The 20220-nt window shown below is 44.0% G+C and overlaps 1 protein-coding gene and 1 long non-coding RNA gene across 4 annotated transcripts in view; one reads left to right on the plus strand and one right to left on the minus strand.

Moving 5' to 3' along the window:
* RTN1 (reticulon 1) overlaps window positions 1-20220 on the minus strand; it is a 201924-nt gene that overhangs the window by 148063 nt on the left and 33641 nt on the right. The gene's annotated exons all lie outside the window — the stretch shown is intronic.
* Window positions 10290-19620, plus strand: LOC142828947 (uncharacterized). The gene is made up of 2 exons (XR_016349556.1): window positions 10290-10437; window positions 19019-19620. It is a non-coding gene; the product is annotated as an uncharacterized LOC142828947 (long non-coding RNA).

Raw genomic sequence — 20220 nt, forward strand, 5'->3', positions numbered from 1 at the left:
GATACCTTGCACGTCACCTTTTATGGTCTCTGTTCCATGGCATTTCAAAGACCACGGCCTTGCTCTTCCCACACCGGAAAAGCCTGGCAGGAACTAGCCATGAAAGGGTTAAGTGACCGAGAGCCAAGACCCCTAAATGTAGACCAGGCAGCTGCAGCTCTTAACCTGGGTGCTGATGACATGTCTGAGTCCCTCCAGCTACACTCACATGGTTGATAGGGTTACCAGAACCAGAAGTGGCTGGCACTACTGGGCTATTTTTAATTTTCATCGTGTGCTTTCAGGGAAGTTACAGATATTTATGGCTCAGTGTAGGGAATTTCCCCAGGATAGTTCCCCTTCCAGAGAGAATACAGCAGTGTGGCTACTTCCTGAGCACCCTACATGGCTCTACATTCCCCTCATTTCTCCCTCAAAGACTCCACCCATTTTTTTCAGGTCAAAGTACGTCTCCTTGGGGTTTGGGTTTATTCAGAGAAAATAAGACAAAAGTCTCCAATTAAGGCCACCTAACCAAGCATTTCTCTTCTCACACTCAGGCCACCTTGCATGGAGAGCTGTTGCATTCTTTGCCCTGCCTCCCCAGGTCTTTCCTGTTTTAGCAGCCCGTGCCCTGGTCTTTCTGGCTGGAGTTAGTCCCAAATCCTTGCTCATTTCTGGTATTTTCTGTCCCTCCTGAGCATCAGTTCTTCACTGCATCCCCCTGCTGCACTACACAGAGAATCACCTGATCCCCCCCCAACATTGTAGATTCAGAGTTGGTTTAGCCCCAGCCTGTCTAGACCATGAGGCAAGACCATAGAATCCTAGAGCTGGAAGAGTCCTCAGGAGGTCATCAAGGCCAAGCCCCTGCCTAAAGCAGGACCAACCCCAACTAAATCAACCCAGCCAGGGCTTTGTCAAGCCAGGACTTAAAAACCTTTAGGGATGGAGATTCCACCATCTTCCTAAGTAACCCATTCCAGTGTTTTACCACCCTCCTAGTAAATTTTTCCTAATATCCAACCTGGACCTCCCCCACTGTAACTTGAGACCACTGCTCCTAGTTCTGCCATCCATCACTACTGAGAACAGCCTCTCTCCATCCTCTTTGGAACCCCCCTTCAGGCTATCATCCGGTTACTGGGAGACACACAAAACTTCTAGATTGTATTTTGAGAGCAGGAAATAGGTGACGTAATGGACTGAAGCATCCGTAAGATGGAACTAATTCTATCACACATGTAGCCAACCTGTTCTGCGAGGCAGACACAAGGCCACTCTTACTGTGATTCATTGTTGGCCAGACACAAGATGAAACAAAGGAGAAGAGGGAATAACTCTACCTGCGGGGTGATACTAAAACTCACTTCAAAGATATGGGCCTACAGTCAGTCCAACTGAGGCTGCCGTTGGGTCATCTCTCATAGCTGAGAACTGGGCTCCTGACCGACAGGAACAACCCAGGTACTTTACTATGTACCATACTAGCACAATGGGGAGTCTGTCATCTAAGAACTATGTGCCTCAGGCCCGGCCCGTCTTCCTGAGGCCCCGCCTCTTCCAGGGTGTAGAGTGGGCTCCACCCCCCGCCTGGCGTAGGGGCCCAGCGAAGCTGTTCTGGTGGTTTTCTGGGTTTTTTTAAAAAGCAAATTTGGAAAAAAAAATACAGAATTTCCATCACGCAGAACCATACTGACCCTTCAGCAGGACCATCATCAAGATTTAAACCCAACCTCTTTAGCTTCACAGCACCTTTAATTGAATTTCCACTCTTGCCCACATTTTATAAACAGCAGTAATAGGCTGTTAGTCTCTATGTGGACCAGCCTCTAGCAGAGAATAGGACACACTCATTGACGGTAGTTTATATAACGATTAGCTACATGTCAAAGGCCTGTTGGGAGTCAGGAATTCTAGTTTATATTCCTGGTTCTGAAGAGGAGAGCTGTCTACACCACAGCCACACAGATTTGCACACTCAAATCCCTATGCTTGAATAGTGGTACAGCATACCATTTTGGTCTTAATTTGTAAAAATATTAAAATGTATATTTTGACCAGAGTTAGGACCTAAATGAGAACGGGTACATCTACACTTGCACCCTCTTTCGAGAGAGGGATGCAAATGCAGACATTCAAAATTGCAAATGAAGCCAGGATTTAAATATCCCGTGCTTCATTTGCATATTTGCGTTATGGCGCTATTTCGAAATAACAGACGCTGTTAAGACACGGTTATTTTGAGAGAAAACCCTTCTCTCTAAATAATCCTTATTCCTCACACAATGAGGTTTACCAGCTGTTTCGAAAGAAGGGTTTTCTCTCGAAATAACTACGTCTTAACAACATCTGTTATTTTGAAATCGCGCCATAACGTGAATATGCAAATGAAGCACGGGATATTTAAATCCCGGCTTCATTTGCAATTTCGAATGTCTGCATTTGCATCCCTCTCTTGAAAGAGGGTGCAAGTGTAGACACATACCCAAACTGAAGGCATGAATTCCTCTCTCTGGTAAGAGTCTCATGCTTAAAATAATTCATACATCTTGAAAAGTATTATAGTAAGTGGCTTTAAAATGACTCAGTATTGTGTTCTGAATAGCACACGTGAATTGCTAGTTCCTCAGAGCTATTCATAGTCTACCTGTCAGGAAAATTCACAGATGAACAAAGTGGCAAGAGACAGGTTATCCAAGAGTGAGTTTCTCTGCACTTGGAACTGAAGAAACACACAATTACATAAGGGGATTGACTCTCTGGATTCCGAGCATCACAGAGACATGCTGCCACTCTTTTTATTTCTGTTTACTTTTGTTGGGGTGGGAAGGGTTCTCTTACTCTCATGAGTCTCCAATTACACTTTTTTGAACCTGAAATGTGACAGTACTTCTTTGCTGCTATTGCATTATATTGTAGGCCTCATTTCATAAACTGTCTAGGTGCATTTTTGCATGAAAAATTATTCACACCCCTTTATGTATAATGTGTGCATGCCATTGCATGTATGTAGTAGGCAAGTGCCCAATGAAATAAGGAGTTTTGCAACCAACTGACCATGGGGGTGTACCATCAGTGCACATGTAATTATGTACCATTTATTGCAATTACATATGAATTTCTGACAGCCCAGCTGTATGCAGTCACACGTTAGAGAATCAGAAGTTTTGTATTTGTCCTCAGAGTACACTGTCAATCAGTCCTAAAAAGCTTCCCAATGAGTGGACAGCTAATTCGAAGATATTCAGAAAAGCTCTCAGAACATCATCTCTGTACAGAAGAAAACTTACAGGGAGGTCTCCTGACTCTACCCAAAGGGAGGAGCAGCATAGAAAGACCAAAGTCTAGATTTTCCAAAGGAGGTTAATGGATTTAGTCACATATTTCTCTTTAGGATCAGAGGCTTATTTTGCATTAATTGTAATAGAATAAATTAATGCAAGATATGTGCCTAAATCACCTAGGTAACCTGGACAATCTTAGTGTGGGCCTCTTCTGCCCAGTCACGAAAGGCTGTGGCTCTTCCATGGCTCAGCATTTGGCAAGAGAAGTTCATTTGACACATGCTATCTCACTAGCTCCCTCTCGCCCCTCAGACTTATTTCTCTAATCATGTTTTTCTTGGAAACCAAAAGTACTTTATGGCCCCTGCCCTATGGCTGAGAGAGGGTCCAGTCGCTGTTCCCTGCACAGTCTCATCCTGAGACCCTAAGAATAAGAATAGGTATTATGGGTCAGACCAAAGGTCCAGCTAACCCAGTATCCTGTCTTCTGATAATGGTTAATGCCAGATGCCCTGAGGCAGTGAACCTAACAAGGAATCATCACATGATCCCTCTCCTGTCACCCATTTCCAGCCTCTGACAAACAGAGGCTAGAGACACCAATCCTACCCACCCTGGCTAATATGAATGTATCTAGTTTGTTTTTAAACGGAGTTATAGTCTTGGCCTTCACAACATCTTCTGGAAGGAGTTACACCGGTTCATTGTGTGCTGTGTGAAGAAATACATCCTTTGGTTTGTTTTAAATCTGCTGCCTATTCCAAGGTGAACCTCTCTAGTCCAGCACCTTCGGTACCTGACCAGTTCCGAACCAGAGAATTTTCCAGACGATGAAAGGTCACTATTGTCTAGCAGCATTCCCAACATTTCCACTGCTTACTGGGTTCTTAGAAGACATTTAGAGGTAAATTAGAGCTAAATTACAGCACAGAACACTGAGAGCTAGGACTGGTGGCTGCAAATAAACTTTATGGGACTGCAGGAAACTTAGCCACACCCAGGAAAAGTGGACATCCAGGTAATTAAAATTATTCCAGACCAAGGTTGTTTCTGGACCAGAGAGTTCTGAACTAGAGAGATTCAACCTGTAATTTCATTTGATAACCCCAAATATATGAATATATGAAGGACAAATAACAGGAGCAAATAACAGGCACACATTTATTTTCTCCACACTAGTCATGATTTTATAAACCTCCATCACATCCCCCCCATAAGACTTTTCAACTGGGGTCAAATAGGCAGAATTAATCAAAACTTCCATTCACTATTTAGTTGCAGGTTATACTAAGAGGTGACATGCCTTGTAGGTTAATTCCTTTTTTTAAATTTACAGACAAACGCCTTTATTGCAAAGATTCAACCTATTAAACGAGCAAAATATTCTGGAAATGACATGGAGCAGGAGTGGAGAGTCGATAAAAGAGCATGCATATATTAATTCTCTTTTAATGAAGAAAAACATTTAGCAGTTTACAGTGCTCAGCGCATAAATATGGTACAAGCTGTAAACTAGGTAGCAAGACAAGGTCAGTGTTATGACTTTCCCAAGCAGACTGGTTTGTCAGGCTGATCTGTTCTGATGGATAAATGGAATCTACACTTCACTGAGTCTTCACCCACAGAAAATGTTCTCCTGACAACAGAATATGTGCAGTTCTGCACAGATATCCCTATAAAATGCATTCTCTCTAGACCGGCAGACTACAATCTCCTGCTCAAATCAGTTCAAGAAGCTACTCCTTTTGCAGTTCAGATGACCCTGCATTCAGTGTTAAATCAGGATTTTCAGAGCAGGATTAACATATGTAGTTTATTCAACTCCTTTACCTCAGTCCCCTGGAACAAAGGGAACAGGAGTTGCAAAGAGGAGAAGGGGAGTTAAAATGCCCCACTTTCACTGACATTCAATAGGAGTTGTGTGTCTAATTCTAGTAGGCCCCTTTGGAAACTGCAGCCTGTGCAGCAGATGCTTATGAATATTCTACCTGGAAGAGAGGCAGCATGGACTAGCAGGGGAACAGATAATCTACATGCACTGAAGTGTGTTCTGGGTAGAAGTTACAGTGATAGGAAACTGAGACTGTCTGGGAGATAACTCCCAGACGCCCAGCGCAGTCAAAACTGCTGTCAAAATGCACAATATCACAAAAAAAACCATACTTTCCTCTATTCTCTTTTGGTTACAGTGATCTTAGCTGTTAGTAACAGAAGGAAAAACATTCAGAAAGACTGTCATTTTCAGAGCTGGTTGAAAAAAATTAAAAGATAATAAATGAAAACAAAAATAAAATCCAGGGCTCATTTTGTGACCTGTTCTAGTGATTTGCATGTTGGCCATGCCCCTGCGGAGTACAAGCTCTTCTTACTTATGCAAAGTTAAGTTGCATGTTTTAGAGTTTGCAGAATTGTAGCTGTGTCTGGAAAAGTCCCTTCCCCTATACAAACACTTTTAAACTGGATGGTAAGAAGTGAGTCTAACAAATGCGGAGAGAGTGTTCATCCATCATAACAAGAAAACATCACCAGGGGAAGAATTTCAAATCCACTACAAAAGACAGGGAAGGGATCACTAATGTGAATTCAACCATCCACCTTCCATTAACCTTAATAGGATAGAAGTCAGACAACATGCCAAGAATAATTTCTAGTGCAGAGCAGCATGCATGGCTGAGCCATGTGCCAATTTCTGCACCTACCCAGTGTCCCATTGGGGTCTAGTTTCATAGAGCTCCTTGCAGATCTAAAATTGGCGCTTCAGATGACATCAGTGCTTGTTCAGCTACGAGACCCTAAGGAGGAATCAGACACTCGCAGAGCTCCAGAGAATAACAAAGCGGCCATTCTCATCAACAATCTCACCGTTTAAAGATGATGTGCAAAGTAAACAAACAAACAAAAAAAAGGTGCCACCAACAGCAGCGCATCAAGAGAGCACGTTTTATTTGTGCCCTTTACTGCTCATGTTTATTATGTCACACAAAGGGGTTCCCCCTCCCATAGTCACACACTGCTAGTGTAATCCACACCCACCATAGGTCCTGGGTTCGATGACCATCCAAGCGATTGCTAGTAACTCTGCACCCTGTGATACTTCCCAGCAACCCAGCTGATGCTACTGAAAATCGAGGCTTTGCTCCAGTTTCCGTAGAACTGGTTAAGAGTCCACTCCAACACTGCTCCCAGAATCTGTTCTGCTTTCTCCAGTTTTACTCCTGCGCTTTCAATTCTGGCTCCCTTTCCACCACTCCACTTTGCTGCTAAAGTCAGAGCCAGCTGCTGCTGACTTCTGCTCTGATGAGTCACCTCTTCCACCTCTCAGATTGTGATGTGCTCTTGTGATAGAGTTTGCCTTGTGACCCAAAACATGGCAACGTGGCAGAATAAGGAATGAAGGGAGCAGCCAAGAGTGTTTCAGCATAAACGTCAGACCTAAGAGAACGAGGCTGACTAATGAGCAGGGGCGGCAGGTTTGTATAATTTTTGGTGGTGCCCCATTAGCCACACACCCTGACCCCAGCTAGCCACGCCCGACCCCCATTAGCCACGCCCCTGACTCCCATTAGCCAGGCCTCTGGAAGTAACATGCTCAGGGCAAGATGGACACATGACCAGAAGTAAAAAGGTATCATGTCATCCCTCTCGAAGGACTTTTCCCACCATCCTCCTACCAACAGGGATTAGTTTGGCCCCCCCAACCTCCCCCCCCATGCAACTATCCTGCACTTGCATTAACCCAATGTGTGTGACATTAACTCAGGGGCAGAGAGGCTGGGGAAAATGTTCCCTCTAAGGCTATGTCTACACTCGTGGCTTCTTGCGCAAGTACAGCTCTTCTTGCGCAAGAACCCACAGAGCAGCCACACTACCCGCCTGTTCTTGCGCAAGGAAATTTACAGTACGGCGTGGTAAGAGAGGGCGTCTTGCACAAGAGCTACGCTCTTTTCTAACAGGTGTAAACTCTCTTGCGCAAGAGGGCAGCGTGGATGCTCGGCAAGGATTTCTTGCGTAAGAAACCCCTATGGCTAAAATGGCCATCGGAGCTTTCTTGCGCAAGAGAGCATCCACACTGTCATGGATGTTCTTGCGCAAAAGCACAGCTCACACATGGCAGTGAGGACATGTTCTTGAGCAAGACTTCTTGCACAAGAACCCTTGCTTAAGATGTTCTTGCGCAAGAAGCTGCCAGTGTAGACATAGCCTAAGAGTTTCCTCCCATGAGCAGAATGAATTTTGTGTTGTGCACTAGTACTGAATTCATGTGGCTTGGTTGGATGTGCCAATGTGGCACCCAAGTTAATAAATATTTTATAAACCTTTACCTTTTCTCTCTGCTGCCATGTCTCCTCCCGCATCAGCTCCCCTGGTGCCTGCTGCCCCCCAACTCCTCACCCTCCTCTGCTGTCCTGACTCCTGCCCTTCTCACTACCCTCAGCCCTCCTGCAACCTGCCCCCCTCCACCAGCCCTTCTCTACCCTCTGTGCCCACTCCTCCAGTAGCCCCACTCTGATCATGTGAGCTACCCCTCCTCATCCCCTCTTCTAACACCTCCCTCTACACACCTGCCCTGCCTCTCTCCTCTGGTGCTGGTCCCTCCCCTGCAGGTGTCTGCCCTTCTGCTTCACCCCCAGAATCCTCTGGCACCGGCACCTTCCTTTAGCCCTGCACCCTCCTGGTGCCTCCCCCTTCCCTTACTGCCTCTGCCCCCTTTGCCGTCTTTCCCTGGTGCCCACCCCCTCACCGCTCTCTGCCCCCATTCTCATGCCCCTCTGTGCCCTCACACATGACTTGCTCCATACCCATCTTTCTCATGCCCACCCCTTCTTTCAAGCCTTCTCCCAGCACCTCCTCCTCTCCCCTCTAGCCCCCAATGCCCTTACTCTCTCATCTCCCAGCATCACCCTGTCTCCGCCCCCCACTGACACCTCCCCTCCTGTCCTTTTCCTCATTGTCTGCACTTGGCCCCCTAGCATTTGTCTTTCCTCCACACTGTCACTTGGTGCCTTCCCCTTTCTTCCCCCTCCTCCTCCACACAAGCCCCTTCCTCTCCCTCCCCTTCCCCTATTTTCCCCCTCCCCCTCTGCACAAGCTCCTTCCTCTCCCATCCGTTCCACCTAGTTTTCCACCTTACACTACACTACACCACGCGGGGCTGGAGTCCGCGCTCAGGCCCCAGAAGTCCCCAGACTCCGAACCCGGCTCAACGCCGCGCCGAGCAGTTTTAAAGTCCCGGGCTGTGACATAACATCACACCCGGGCTTCTCCCCGCACACCTGTAAATGCCGCGCATGGCAGCAGCCAGCAGCAGGAGCCTGAAATACTGTGCATGGCAGGGCCGGGCCGGGGCGGGAGGATGTGTGGGGGGGCTGGCAGGTGGGAGCCAGGGCCCACTCCAGGCAGGGCCGGGGGAGAGACCCAGCTCCAAATATTGGTGGAGCAGTGCTCCCGGCTCTGCATATTGCTGGAGCATGGGCACCACGAGCCCATATAACTCGCCACCCATGCTAGTAATAACATGGCGAGCCAGAGGAGAGCCAGGTGCCATTTCAACATCAAAGCAATGGGAAAGGACAAAAGGTGGGAGATGCAATGGGAAGCTACAAGACCTGAGGTGGCAACAATGACATTCCCATCCACTACCTAACATCTCCCTCAGACCCCAGATCCAGGACACATTTTTCTCCCCATTGTCCATCTCCCAGAGACAAATCAGCTGCTGGTGAAATTTTCCACTACCCTGCTTCATGTACCATATCCTGGATACTAACATGAAGGGACTTTGTATTTTGCAAATTAAACTAGCCCTTTATTAAGAGACTATTTACAAAGTTGCTGCAACTGCAGCTGGCATTCAAATCATGTGTACACAGACTGGGAATCCCCCCCAAACTCTTCCCTCCTGCAACGTGTGGTCTCCCTGCGATGTTATTGGATTGTAATATGAACATGCATGTCATTGTAGCAACTACTGTTAGATGTTTGCACCAAATCTTGAGCCAAGTGGAACAAGTGAGGTGTCTATAAAAAGTGTATCATGTTTGTATTTGAAGTTATGAGTATTGGCTGTGTGTTTGTATTTCAAGTGTTTGCTTCTGGGAGACATCAACAGGAGGCTTGGCCAGCCCGTTGTGAAAGGACTGCTAGACAAGTGAATTGCAGTAGTTAACCAATTGGCCTTGGGTGATGCCAATCCATCATCCGATTAGCTCCTCTGTGAACACTGAGACTAGCCTGGGAGCAATGGCTGCTTCCTGGAATGAACTGAATCATGCACGGATAGGTGATTTGCTCATGTGACAGACTCCATTTTGTAGTGTATCAGAGGGGTAGCCGTGTTAGTCTGGATCTGCAAAAGCAGCGAGGAATCCTGTGACACCTTAAAGAGTAACCGAAGTGTTGAAGCATAAGCTTTCGTGGGCAAAGACCCACTTCGTCGTCCATTTTGTAGCTGTATTTTTACACAGAGAACAATGGGAATCTTGCCACATGGCCTAGGATATAACATGGGCCCTAGATATTCCTCCATTTTGTCTTCAACCTGTCTTCTCACCTCTGGAGAATCTCTACCATAAACTGAAGCTTGAAAAAGGGACTGATGACCCACCCAACAACAGATGTATTCCAGAGACTTGATTTATCATTTGATAGGCAGCCTCCTGATTCAGAGTATAAGACACTGTATACATAGGGTCAGATGCTCAGAGGATGTAAATTGGCATAGCTCCCATGTAGCTGATGATCTGGCCTAAAACTGTAGTCACATTCCCCTTACCTGGCACCCGGGGTGTTTAATCTCTGCTATTCTCATGCTGGAGGGGAAAGCTATCTTGTTTGTTATTTTCTTTGCTCATCTACTTTCCAAGGGGAGTTTTCCTCTGCACATTCAGCATTGTCATAGTAGCTGGTGATGCATTTTGCACTTTCCCCAAGAGGCAGATGAAAAAGTGCAAACAGTTCGGGGGGGGGGAAGGGCCTCAGGAATGCATTTTCTCTGTGTCAGGAAGTACTGTCTATAAAAGAGCTGCAGAGAGGAGGGCAGCATTAATAGCTGTGGCCAGCAAACTGTGAGGAAGATGCCAAGAAGGAGCTAAGGGAACCTCTGCCACAGTGTGTCTGACCTGCAGGTGGAACGATCCCCTCCAAAGATATTACCAGCAGGGGTTGGAAGAAGGTAAGGAGCCTGTCCCATACTTATTTCAGTCTTACTGGCAACATAAGAATTGCCCAACCAGAACAGATGATTGGTCAATTCATTATCCTGTCTCCAACTGTGGATTTCACAAGAATTTCAGAGAAAGTTGAAAAATCCCCCCAAATGCACCTTCCGAATTGTTCAACTAGGGAAAAATGGTCTCAGCTAGTGACAAGCTTATCCAGGGGGGCTGAGCGTGTTCATACTTTTATCCTAGTTGGTGTAATCACAGTTTCAGAATGCATTGATAAAGAGGACATTTTTTTCAATGTGCAAACTGGAGAAGGGTGAACTCCAGATTAATTTTCCACTGCTACAGGTCATGAGGCAGAGTGGCTTGTAAACAGTGTGAAATCAGTGAGGTCTGTAATGTACTGCGCACCTCCAAACTAAAAGAAAATAAAGGGGAAACCAAAGACCAGAGCAGTTGCCAAATATTTTCTGATGTGGAGAGGGAAAACGTCAACAGAATATCAGCTACTGAGCCCTAGGTATAGCCTCACAAAGGACAAAGCATCAGGTAGAGGGGTTTTTGTTTTGGTTTTTTTTGCAGATTTCTGAAAAGTACAAGAACATCCAGACCCTTCTGGGAGTGAGAGACAGACCTGGGTTTGTTTTCCTTCCAAAGAGAGGCAATTGACTTCAATGGCGCTACACCAATTTATGCCAACTGAGGATCTGGCCCTAGGTTTTTCCCTTGGTCTTCAAAGCAAGGCCTTGTTCTACATATGGTGGTGAAAAGACTTTTTGTCCTACCCAGTAAAATAAATCCTGATGGAATTTTCAAAGAAAGCTAAAGGAGCTGCAGCTTGATGAAGATGGAGCCTGTAAACACCCTCCTCAAACATTTCAGTTTTATTTAAACTTACTTGGGGATTTAAAATGTGACAGTATTTTCCTTATGGGGTAGAATGTGTCTTCTTCCTTCATTTTACCCTCTTTACAGACTCCTGGGGTTTCTGCATGACAAAGAATTACGTTTTATGCAGCTGAATAATATTTGTGGTATGCTACATTGGAAGATTTAGACTCCGGGAGCAGGGCCATATTAAGACATGGCAAGGCCCTAAACTAGGTCACGTTTATGAGGCCCCAAAGCAAAACAGTGCATTATTCTAACAGAAAGAACAATGAAAATAGAAATAATAAAGACTTATATTTGCATATATACCAGTACATAGGCACAGTTGCAATTAAAAACTAGTAATTTTTTCGTATTTAGAGGCCCCTCATAATCGGAGGCCCTAAAGCACTGTAGCTAACTTCGCTTGTATAGAAGTCTGGCACTACCTAGGAGTATAGCTTGAGAGCGGGGGATGGGGAGGATGTAAGACTGCCAGCATCTGAGAGGGAAAGAAGATGGTCAGGGGCAGGCAGAGATCAATCCCCAGGCCTGTATAAATTATGCTGGGTGCTTTCACAATCTCTAGGATAGCCAAGGAATGGGAGGGGGCAAAGATGCCTTACCTCTGGTCTACAATTAAGTTTTAGATCCACTTAGCTGCATCACATAGGGGTGTGAAGTTTACACACCTCTGAGCTCTCTAGGTAAACTGGCTATACCCCTGGTATAGATACAGCTAAGTCAACAGAAGAATTCTTCCACTGACCGGCTCTTGAGAAGGTGGATTACCTCCCACGCTGAGGGAATCCCTTGGGTCTAGGTAGGAAGTGTCTCTACGCTATAGCAACATTGATGCGGCTATGCTGCTGTAGTGCCCATGATGTAGATAGGCCTTCACACCCACTCTGAGCTGAGAGTTTTGTGCCGTGCCTCTTTTTAGAGGTTCAGTATTAATTTTTACTCCTAGCACAGACAGGCAAATCTGCTATTGATGCAGGTGACATTTTCCCTTCCAGGAATCCAGTGTAAGCTGTAATGGTGCAACTCTGAGCTTAGCATGGTTTACCCTCCCTGCCACTGCTGCAGTTATACCAGGGTCTGGTCCCCTTGGCTGAAATCAGGACAGATCCCTTGTGCATGTGTAATCTGCACACCTGCTGGGTGTGGTTCACTGTCCCATGTAGTAGCACTTAGACCACTTACAGAGAGACTAATGAGTGTGCATTACAGCTGGGCTACGTCTACACTGGCATGATTTTCCGGAAATGCTTTTAACGGAAAAGTTTTCTGTTAAAAGCATTTTCAGAAAAGCACGTCTAGATTGGCAGGACGCTTTTCTGCAAAAGCGCTTTTTGCGGAAAAGCGTCTGTGGCCAATCTAGACGCGGTTTTCCACAAAAAATCCCCGATTGCCATTTTAGCCATCGGGGCTTTTTTGCGGAAAACAGCACTGTGCTGTCTACACTGGCCCTCTTGCGCAAATGATTTGCGCAAGAGGGCTTTTGCCTGAACAGGAGCAGCACAGTATTTCCGCAAGAACACTGACGATCTTACGTGAGATCGTCAGTATTCTTGCGGAAATTCAAGTGGCCAGTGTAGACAGCTGGCAAATTTTTCCGCAAAAGTAGATGATTTTCCTGAAAAACTTGCCAGTCTAGACACAGCCCAGGGCTACGTCTACACTGGCCCCTTTTTCGGAAGGGGCATGCTAATTTTGAAAGTGGGAATAGGGAAATCCGCGGGGGATTTAAATATCCCCCGCGGATTTAAATAAACATGTCCGCCGCTTTTTTTCCGGCTTGGGGAAAGTAGGAATAAGAGATCCTCCGGAATAGGGCTTTATTCCGGAGGATCGGGCCAGTCTAGATGCTTTTTTTCCGGCTTTTCCCCAAGCCGGAAAAAAAGAGGCGGACATGTTTATTTAAATCTGCGGGGGATATTTAAATCCCCTGCAGATTTCCCTATTCCCACTTTCAAAATTAGCATGCCCCTTCCGAAAAAGGGGCCAGTGTAGACGTAGCCATGGTGTTTAGCTCAAGCAGTAGCATCTCAAGGCACTAAGCTCCAGAGGTCCCAGGTTCAGTTCTACCTGTCACTGTTACACATAAAAGGCCTTAGAGAGACTCACCAAAGAATATTATTCCTGCCTTTCATTTGCTGCAAGCCTGCGTAAAGCAGCTCTCTCAATAACAGTCAAATTAGGGATGTAAGAATTTAACCTGTTGATGGATTGTTAAACTCTGCATGGAGCTGCCAGCAGGAATTGGTTAACTATGTAATTGATATAATTGTAATTGGTTACATGGTTAATATTTTTATTCATTTTTTATATCTCTGGCTTAGGACACAGGTCTTCTCAGAAGGAAGACCATGCCACCAGGTTGGAAAATATGCAATGTTCCTTTCTCCCTATAGCTAGGGTTGCCAGATGGTTTCAACAAAAATACTGGACACACTTGACATTACATCACAATCTACAGTACATCTTATTTAGAAAATACCAGACATTTATATGTTCTCAATTTGTTTCCCGAACAGAAAGCTCAAATACTGGAGTGTTCAGTTCAAAACCGGACACCTGGCAACCCTACCTACAACAGGAAGCAGGTAGGGTTTTGGACAGAAGCTCTGCAGACAGAAGGTGGCACAGAGAAGTGTTAAGGATATTGTGGTTTGCTGATAAATTTCTCTGCTCACTGTATTAGAAAAGAGTCTTTATCATTGTCACATGACACCTGTGATGGTTCCCCCCTCGCCATCCTCTTTATTAAATTGTCTTAAGGAGACAAATATGCATAATTCAAAGACACGTTAGACAAAATACCTCATGTAAACTAGCAATTTTAGTGTCCCAATCTGCTGGATCTGTATATCTTATTTTGGTGCATGTATCATGGTTATATGTAAAGTTAGAAATATGGGGTATGGAATGGTTTATGATTCTAAATGTGCAAATAAAAGCCATCAAGGGTGTTTCCAATGCTCTGGCAACCTTAATCACTGGATGATCAACTAAATTGCCTATGAACAGATTGGTTTTGTCTCAGATTTGTTTGAGAAGTAGTTGGTTCTGGAAAGATACCAGTATAAATTGGTTTGGTCACATATATCAGTTCAATTGGGTAATTTTCCATAGAAGAAGATGGTTTAGAAACAAAGGATTCCCACCCAGAGAGGAGTCTACTTAAGCTGGAAAGCTATTAGTCTCTTTGGCTGTGTCTACACTGGCCGCTTGAATTTCCACAAGAACACTGATGATCTCATGTAAGATTGTCAGTGTTCTTGCGGAAATACTATGCTGCTCCTGTATGGGCAAAAGCCCTCTTGCGCAAATGCTTTTGCGCAAGAGGGCCAGTGTAGACAACGCAGTATTGTTTTGCGCAAAAAAGCCCCAGTCACGAAAATGGTGATCGGGGCTTTCTTGCGCAAAACTGCATCTAGATTGGCACGGACACTTTTCCGCAAAAAGTGCTTTTGTGGAAAAGCGCCAGTGCCAATCTAGAAGCTCTTTTCCGCAAATGCTTTTAACGGAAAAACTTTTCCCTTAAAAGCATTTGTGGAAAATCGTGCCAGTCTAGACGTAGCCTTTGTCTTTGGCTGGCATGACACACCCTAAAGAATAGCCAGGGAGAGTAAAAAAAATCTCTGACTTGAAGGTTTGCCTGAAATAAGAACAGTTTTAGGGTAAGTTTGCAATAAGGTTGAGTGCATTAGTGCTAGCTATGTGTTTTCTTTTATTTTAATTCTGTCATTTACTTTGATCTGCCTTTTTTCACTTGCAACCACTTAAATCCTACGGTTTGTACTTAATAGAATTACTTTTATTTGCTATCAAGCCCAGTGTAAATAACTGTTACCTGAGGGGAGAAATCAATGTGCACATCCTCCATTCATTGATAAAGGGGGCCTACCTGAATGAGCTTTCGACATGTGAAACTCTTGCACGGTGAGAGATGGATTTATTTGGAGGTTTGATCCCATTTGGGGGTTGGTTTCCTGGATGCTGTGTCCTGCCACTGCATTCTCCCAGAGCTGAAGTGATTCAGTATCTGCATTGCTTTCCGGGGGATGAGAGAATCTAAACTCGGTGCCATGTCTGGGGGAGATCAGGAGATCTGGCCCAGCAGAAGAGGGTGTTGAGAAGCCCCAGAGAGCAAGAAGGCGAGTGTCACTGATTTTATTAGCACACCAGGAAGCAACTCCCGGGGTCATCTGAGAGTGCACCCTCTCACAACACCCTGTGGCTGTGTCTACACTGGCATGAATTTCCGGAAATGCTTAAAACAGAATAGTTTTCGTTATAAGTATTTCCGGAAAAAGAACGTCTACATTGGCAGGCTGCTTTTCCGGAAAAGCCCCTTTTCCGGAAAAGTATCTGTGGCCAATGTAGACGCGCTTTTCCGGAAAAGAGCCCCGATCGTCATTTTCGCGATCGGGGCTTTTTTCCGGAAAAGACTACTGGGCTGTCTACACTGGCCCTTTTCCGGAACAGTATTCCGGAAAAAGGACTTATGCCCGAGCGGGAGCAGTGTAGCTTTTCCGGAATAGCGGCTGATTTTGTACAGTAGAGCGTTGTTGCTTTTCCGGAAATTCAAGGGCCAGTGTAGACAGCTCGCAGCTTATTCTGGAAAAGCGGCTGATTTTCCGGAATAAGTGGCCCAGTGTAGACACAGCCTGTAGGAAATGGCAGAACTGGGTTAGGAACACCTTCAAATCTCTCTGGAACCAGATTGTTGTAGGACAGCCCAGCACATGCAGATGCCCCATCAAATCTGTCATCTCAAAGTTTTATTGGTCAGTAAATACCATCTAGGGTTAACAATTTAATTTCCAAGGCTGATGGGAACAAAGTCAATATAACTCTCCTGCCTATTAATACATATTGAGTTATGTGTTCTAGGGCATTATTTAAAAAAAAAATAGTCCAAAGACATTGATTTAGGAAATCAAACCCATGTATTATTTGGCAAATGCATTTCTTGGTAATTGTTGCTTTTCATGGTTATACTAAATGGATGTTTCCTTGCCAAAGTCAAAAACAACGTTATCCCCAAGCAAAATAAAAAAAAAATGTAGAAGATCATTTTAAAGAAAGGAGTATCTCCTGGGCTTACAATAATGGTTGATGGTAGAAAGTAATGTCTGCAACTGCACACATTTGATCAATAAAACATCCCAATACAGGAAGTGGGTTATTTTCCATCTCATACCCTCGTCCTCTTTTTCCACCTTTCCCCACTTAATTTCTCTGTGCTTTTCTCCACTTTCTTTTTCATCAGTCTCTAAAGGTACAAGCCGCTGAAAAACTGACAGGAGCTGCATTCCTGCACAGCAGGCTTATGCAGTCCCAGAATCATTAGGAAAGGAATAGATAATAAGACAAAATACCATATTACCTCTATATGAAATCATTGTATGCCCACATCTTGACTTCTGTATGCAGATCTGATTACCCCCATCTAAAATTATATTGGATTTGGAAAAGGTACAGAAAGGACAACAGAAATGATAGCTTCCATATGAGGAGAGATTAACAAGACTGGGGCTTTTCATCTTGGAAAAGAAATGACTAAAGGGTGGGGGACATGTTAGAGGTCTAGAAAATGATGAAAGGTGTGAAAAAATAGAATTAGGAAATGTGAGTTATTCCATCACTAACATAACACAAGAAGCGGACCCAATTAAAATGTATAGGCAGCCGTTTTAAAACAAACAAGACAAATTATTTCTTCACTGGCAACTTGTGGAACTCTTTGCCAGGGGATGGTGGAATGGCCCAAACTATAACAGGGTTCCAACAAGAACAAAATAAGTTCAAGGAGGATAGGTCCATCAATGGCTACTAGCCAGAATGAGCAGGGACGGTGTCCCTAGCTTCTGTTTGCTAGAAGCTGGGAATGGGTAACAGGGGATGGATCATGATCAGAGCTCACCAAGCGGCGGCGACTCCTGCTCGCTGCACACGCGCTTGTAATCTAGTCGCCACGGGCAAGTAGATTACACTAATTGTTGAGCGCTGATCATGAGGTTTGCCTCTTCTGTTTATTCCTTCTGAAACACCTGGCATTGGCCACTGTTGGCAGACAGGATACTGGGCTAGAAGGACCATTAGTCTGACCAGGTATGGTCATCTTGATGTTATTATACAGAGCTGAAATGTATCTGTTCCCTTGCTGTAACCCTCTAGACCCACCCACCTTCCAGAGCTGAGAAAGAGCCCAGGAATCCTGACAGGGTCTGCCTCTCTCCCCAGAGTTAGTAACAAAGTAAAAATATACACATTACAATTTTAGGGCTAACCGGTGTCTCTTAAGTGACTTCCCACAAGATGTCAGAATGTGACAGTGTTAGAGCGGAGTGGTTCTAGTATTTATTTAATTTTCTTTCTTTTATAAAGGAATTAGATACAGTGCTCCTGCCAGCTAACTGCTACATTGTCTGCCAAAAAAGGCAGAATTTTCCAGTGCCTTAGTAGCCCCTGGATAGAGATGATGTGTGGAAGGGAAGAGTGGATGGGGTTGGTTCTCCCCCCATCTGGTGCTTGTCTTGTACTGAGCATGCTGAATGACAATTCTGACGCCTCTTTCCTCAGTCTGCATCCCCATGCTCTCATTCTATTCCCTCCCCCCATCACAGCATGCACAGGTTGCCCCGCTTCCCCCCCCCCCCCCCCAGAAATCTGAAATGGCACCCCTGATGTTTAAGAACTTAAGGCAACATTTTCTGAACATGGGGACATAAAATGAGGCCCTTCAACAAAGCCTTATTTTCAACCCTACAGATCCCTAATTGATTTGACGTAGGGGTTCCCAGCACTTCTCAAACTAGGACACTTAATCTTTGTGTTAATAATGTACTCTGGTATACGCCTAATTTTAAGCATAAGTTTAAATTCCATTTGAGAGGCCTTATTCTGATGCTTACATTTTACGTGCTCAGATATAGAACTCAAGCTTAGAAACTGGGCCTTAACAGTTTACTCAAAAGATGCTAGTATATCATCTATAAGGGAACAACCCACTGACACTGGTTCTGATAAGTGTTTTGGTAAAAAAAAAGTCATTGTTATTTAAACCCCCATTTAGACCATCTGTTTGCTCCTGGGACTTTAATGATCCTCTCTTCACTAACAAAGCTGAGCTTAGAGGTGAATGTGATTATTTTAGGTCTAAGAATTCTATACTGGAATGTCTTTGTTCTCCTCTTATCTGATCTGTAACTCCTATTGGTCAGTAACGAGTCCCCAGTGGAAAAACTTCAATACAAAGCAAGTTTTTGTCTTTACAAACTTACTATGTTTACAATTCAAGAAGCTGTGGCCGAACTTATTGAACATTTAAAGAATAATCTGCAGCAGCTGTTAATAATTTAACCCAATCAGTGAAACAAGTAGGGAAAATCATCCAAGAAATGCTTAAGATCAACAAGATGAATTTCCAACAAATCACTGCTGAATTGCAAAATTACTATCTCTCACGGCAGTTGATTAATCATAGTTAACTCCCATGATTAACTCATAACAGAGTAACTCAATTTAAAAAAATCACTATTAATTGCAGTTTTAATTTGCACTATTAAACAATAATAGAATGCCAATTTAAATGTATTATAAATATTTTGGATGTTTTTCTATATTTTCAAATATATTGATTTTAATTACAACATAAAAAACAAAGTGTAGAGTGCTCACTTTATATTATTTTTATCTATTATATAGGAAAGAGTTTGTCTGATTGCCTGTCAGCTTGTCCCCCAGCCAGGGAATGGGCACCCCTCCTCCGGCTGCGCCCACTGCAACTTCTGGGGTTGTCCTCTCTCTCCCTGGGACAGCCTGCATACTGAACTCCTCATTCCCAGCACCATCCCAAAGCAATAATTTAAATGAACAACAAAAATTATTGGAGTTAAGGACCTGAACAACATCGAATAAATCTTCTAGTTACAAATATTTGCATGAAGGAGCATATGAATGTTTAGCATAACTTGCACATTGCAATACCAGCTATAACAATGCCATATAAATACATGTTCTCACTTTCAGGTTACATTATAATTAGGAAGCGGGCAGCATTATCTCCTGTAAATGTAAACAAACTTGTATGTCTAAGTAATTGACTGAACAAGAAGTAGGACTGAGTGGACTTGTAGACTCAAAAGTATTGCATTGTTTTGAGTGCAGTTATGTAAAAAAATAATTTTACATTTGTAAGTTGCACTTTCACAATAAAGAAATTTCATGATAGTACTTGTATGAGGTGAAATGAAAAATACTGTTATCTTTTTTACAGGGCAAATATTTGTAATAAAAATATAAAGCTAGCACTGTACGCTTTGTATTTTGTTTTATAATGGAAATCAATATTTTTAAAAATGAAAACAGATAAAAAAATCATAGAATGATGGGACTGGAGGGGACCTCAAGAGCAGCGGTCCCTTGTAAATTGAGCACTTGAGCGGCTACTCAAGAGAGATTCAGATGCCACCCAGATGATTAGCAAAACACCCACAGCACTGACAGCCAGCAGCATGTGTTTCTACTGGTGATGAACATTCACACGTGCCTCAGTGCCTGTAACAAAATTTATTCTGCATGTGGATGGAAAAATTTAAAGGGAACACAGCTTGAGAGGTCATCTAATCCAGTCTCCTGCACTCATGGCAGAATTAAGTATTTTCTAGATCATTCCCGACAAGTGTTTGTCTAACGGATTTTTAAAATCTCCAAAGATGTAGATGTCATCAGATATTTAAATCAGTGGCATTCAATTATTGCTGAACAGGATAGTTAAAGCTGCAATTCATTTTTGACAGCTCTGCTACTTACATTTGGTTAAATCTGAGCTGCAATAGAAACTATGCCCATGCTCCCTAGTACAATCACAGCCTGAACGTCCCCACTCACAACCAAGCATTACTGGC

The sequence above is a fragment of the Pelodiscus sinensis genome, chromosome 5, assembly GCF_052426305.1.
Source record: "Pelodiscus sinensis isolate ZL-2025 chromosome 5, ASM5242630v1, whole genome shotgun sequence".
Classification (NCBI taxonomy): domain Eukaryota; kingdom Metazoa; phylum Chordata; order Testudines; family Trionychidae; genus Pelodiscus; species Pelodiscus sinensis.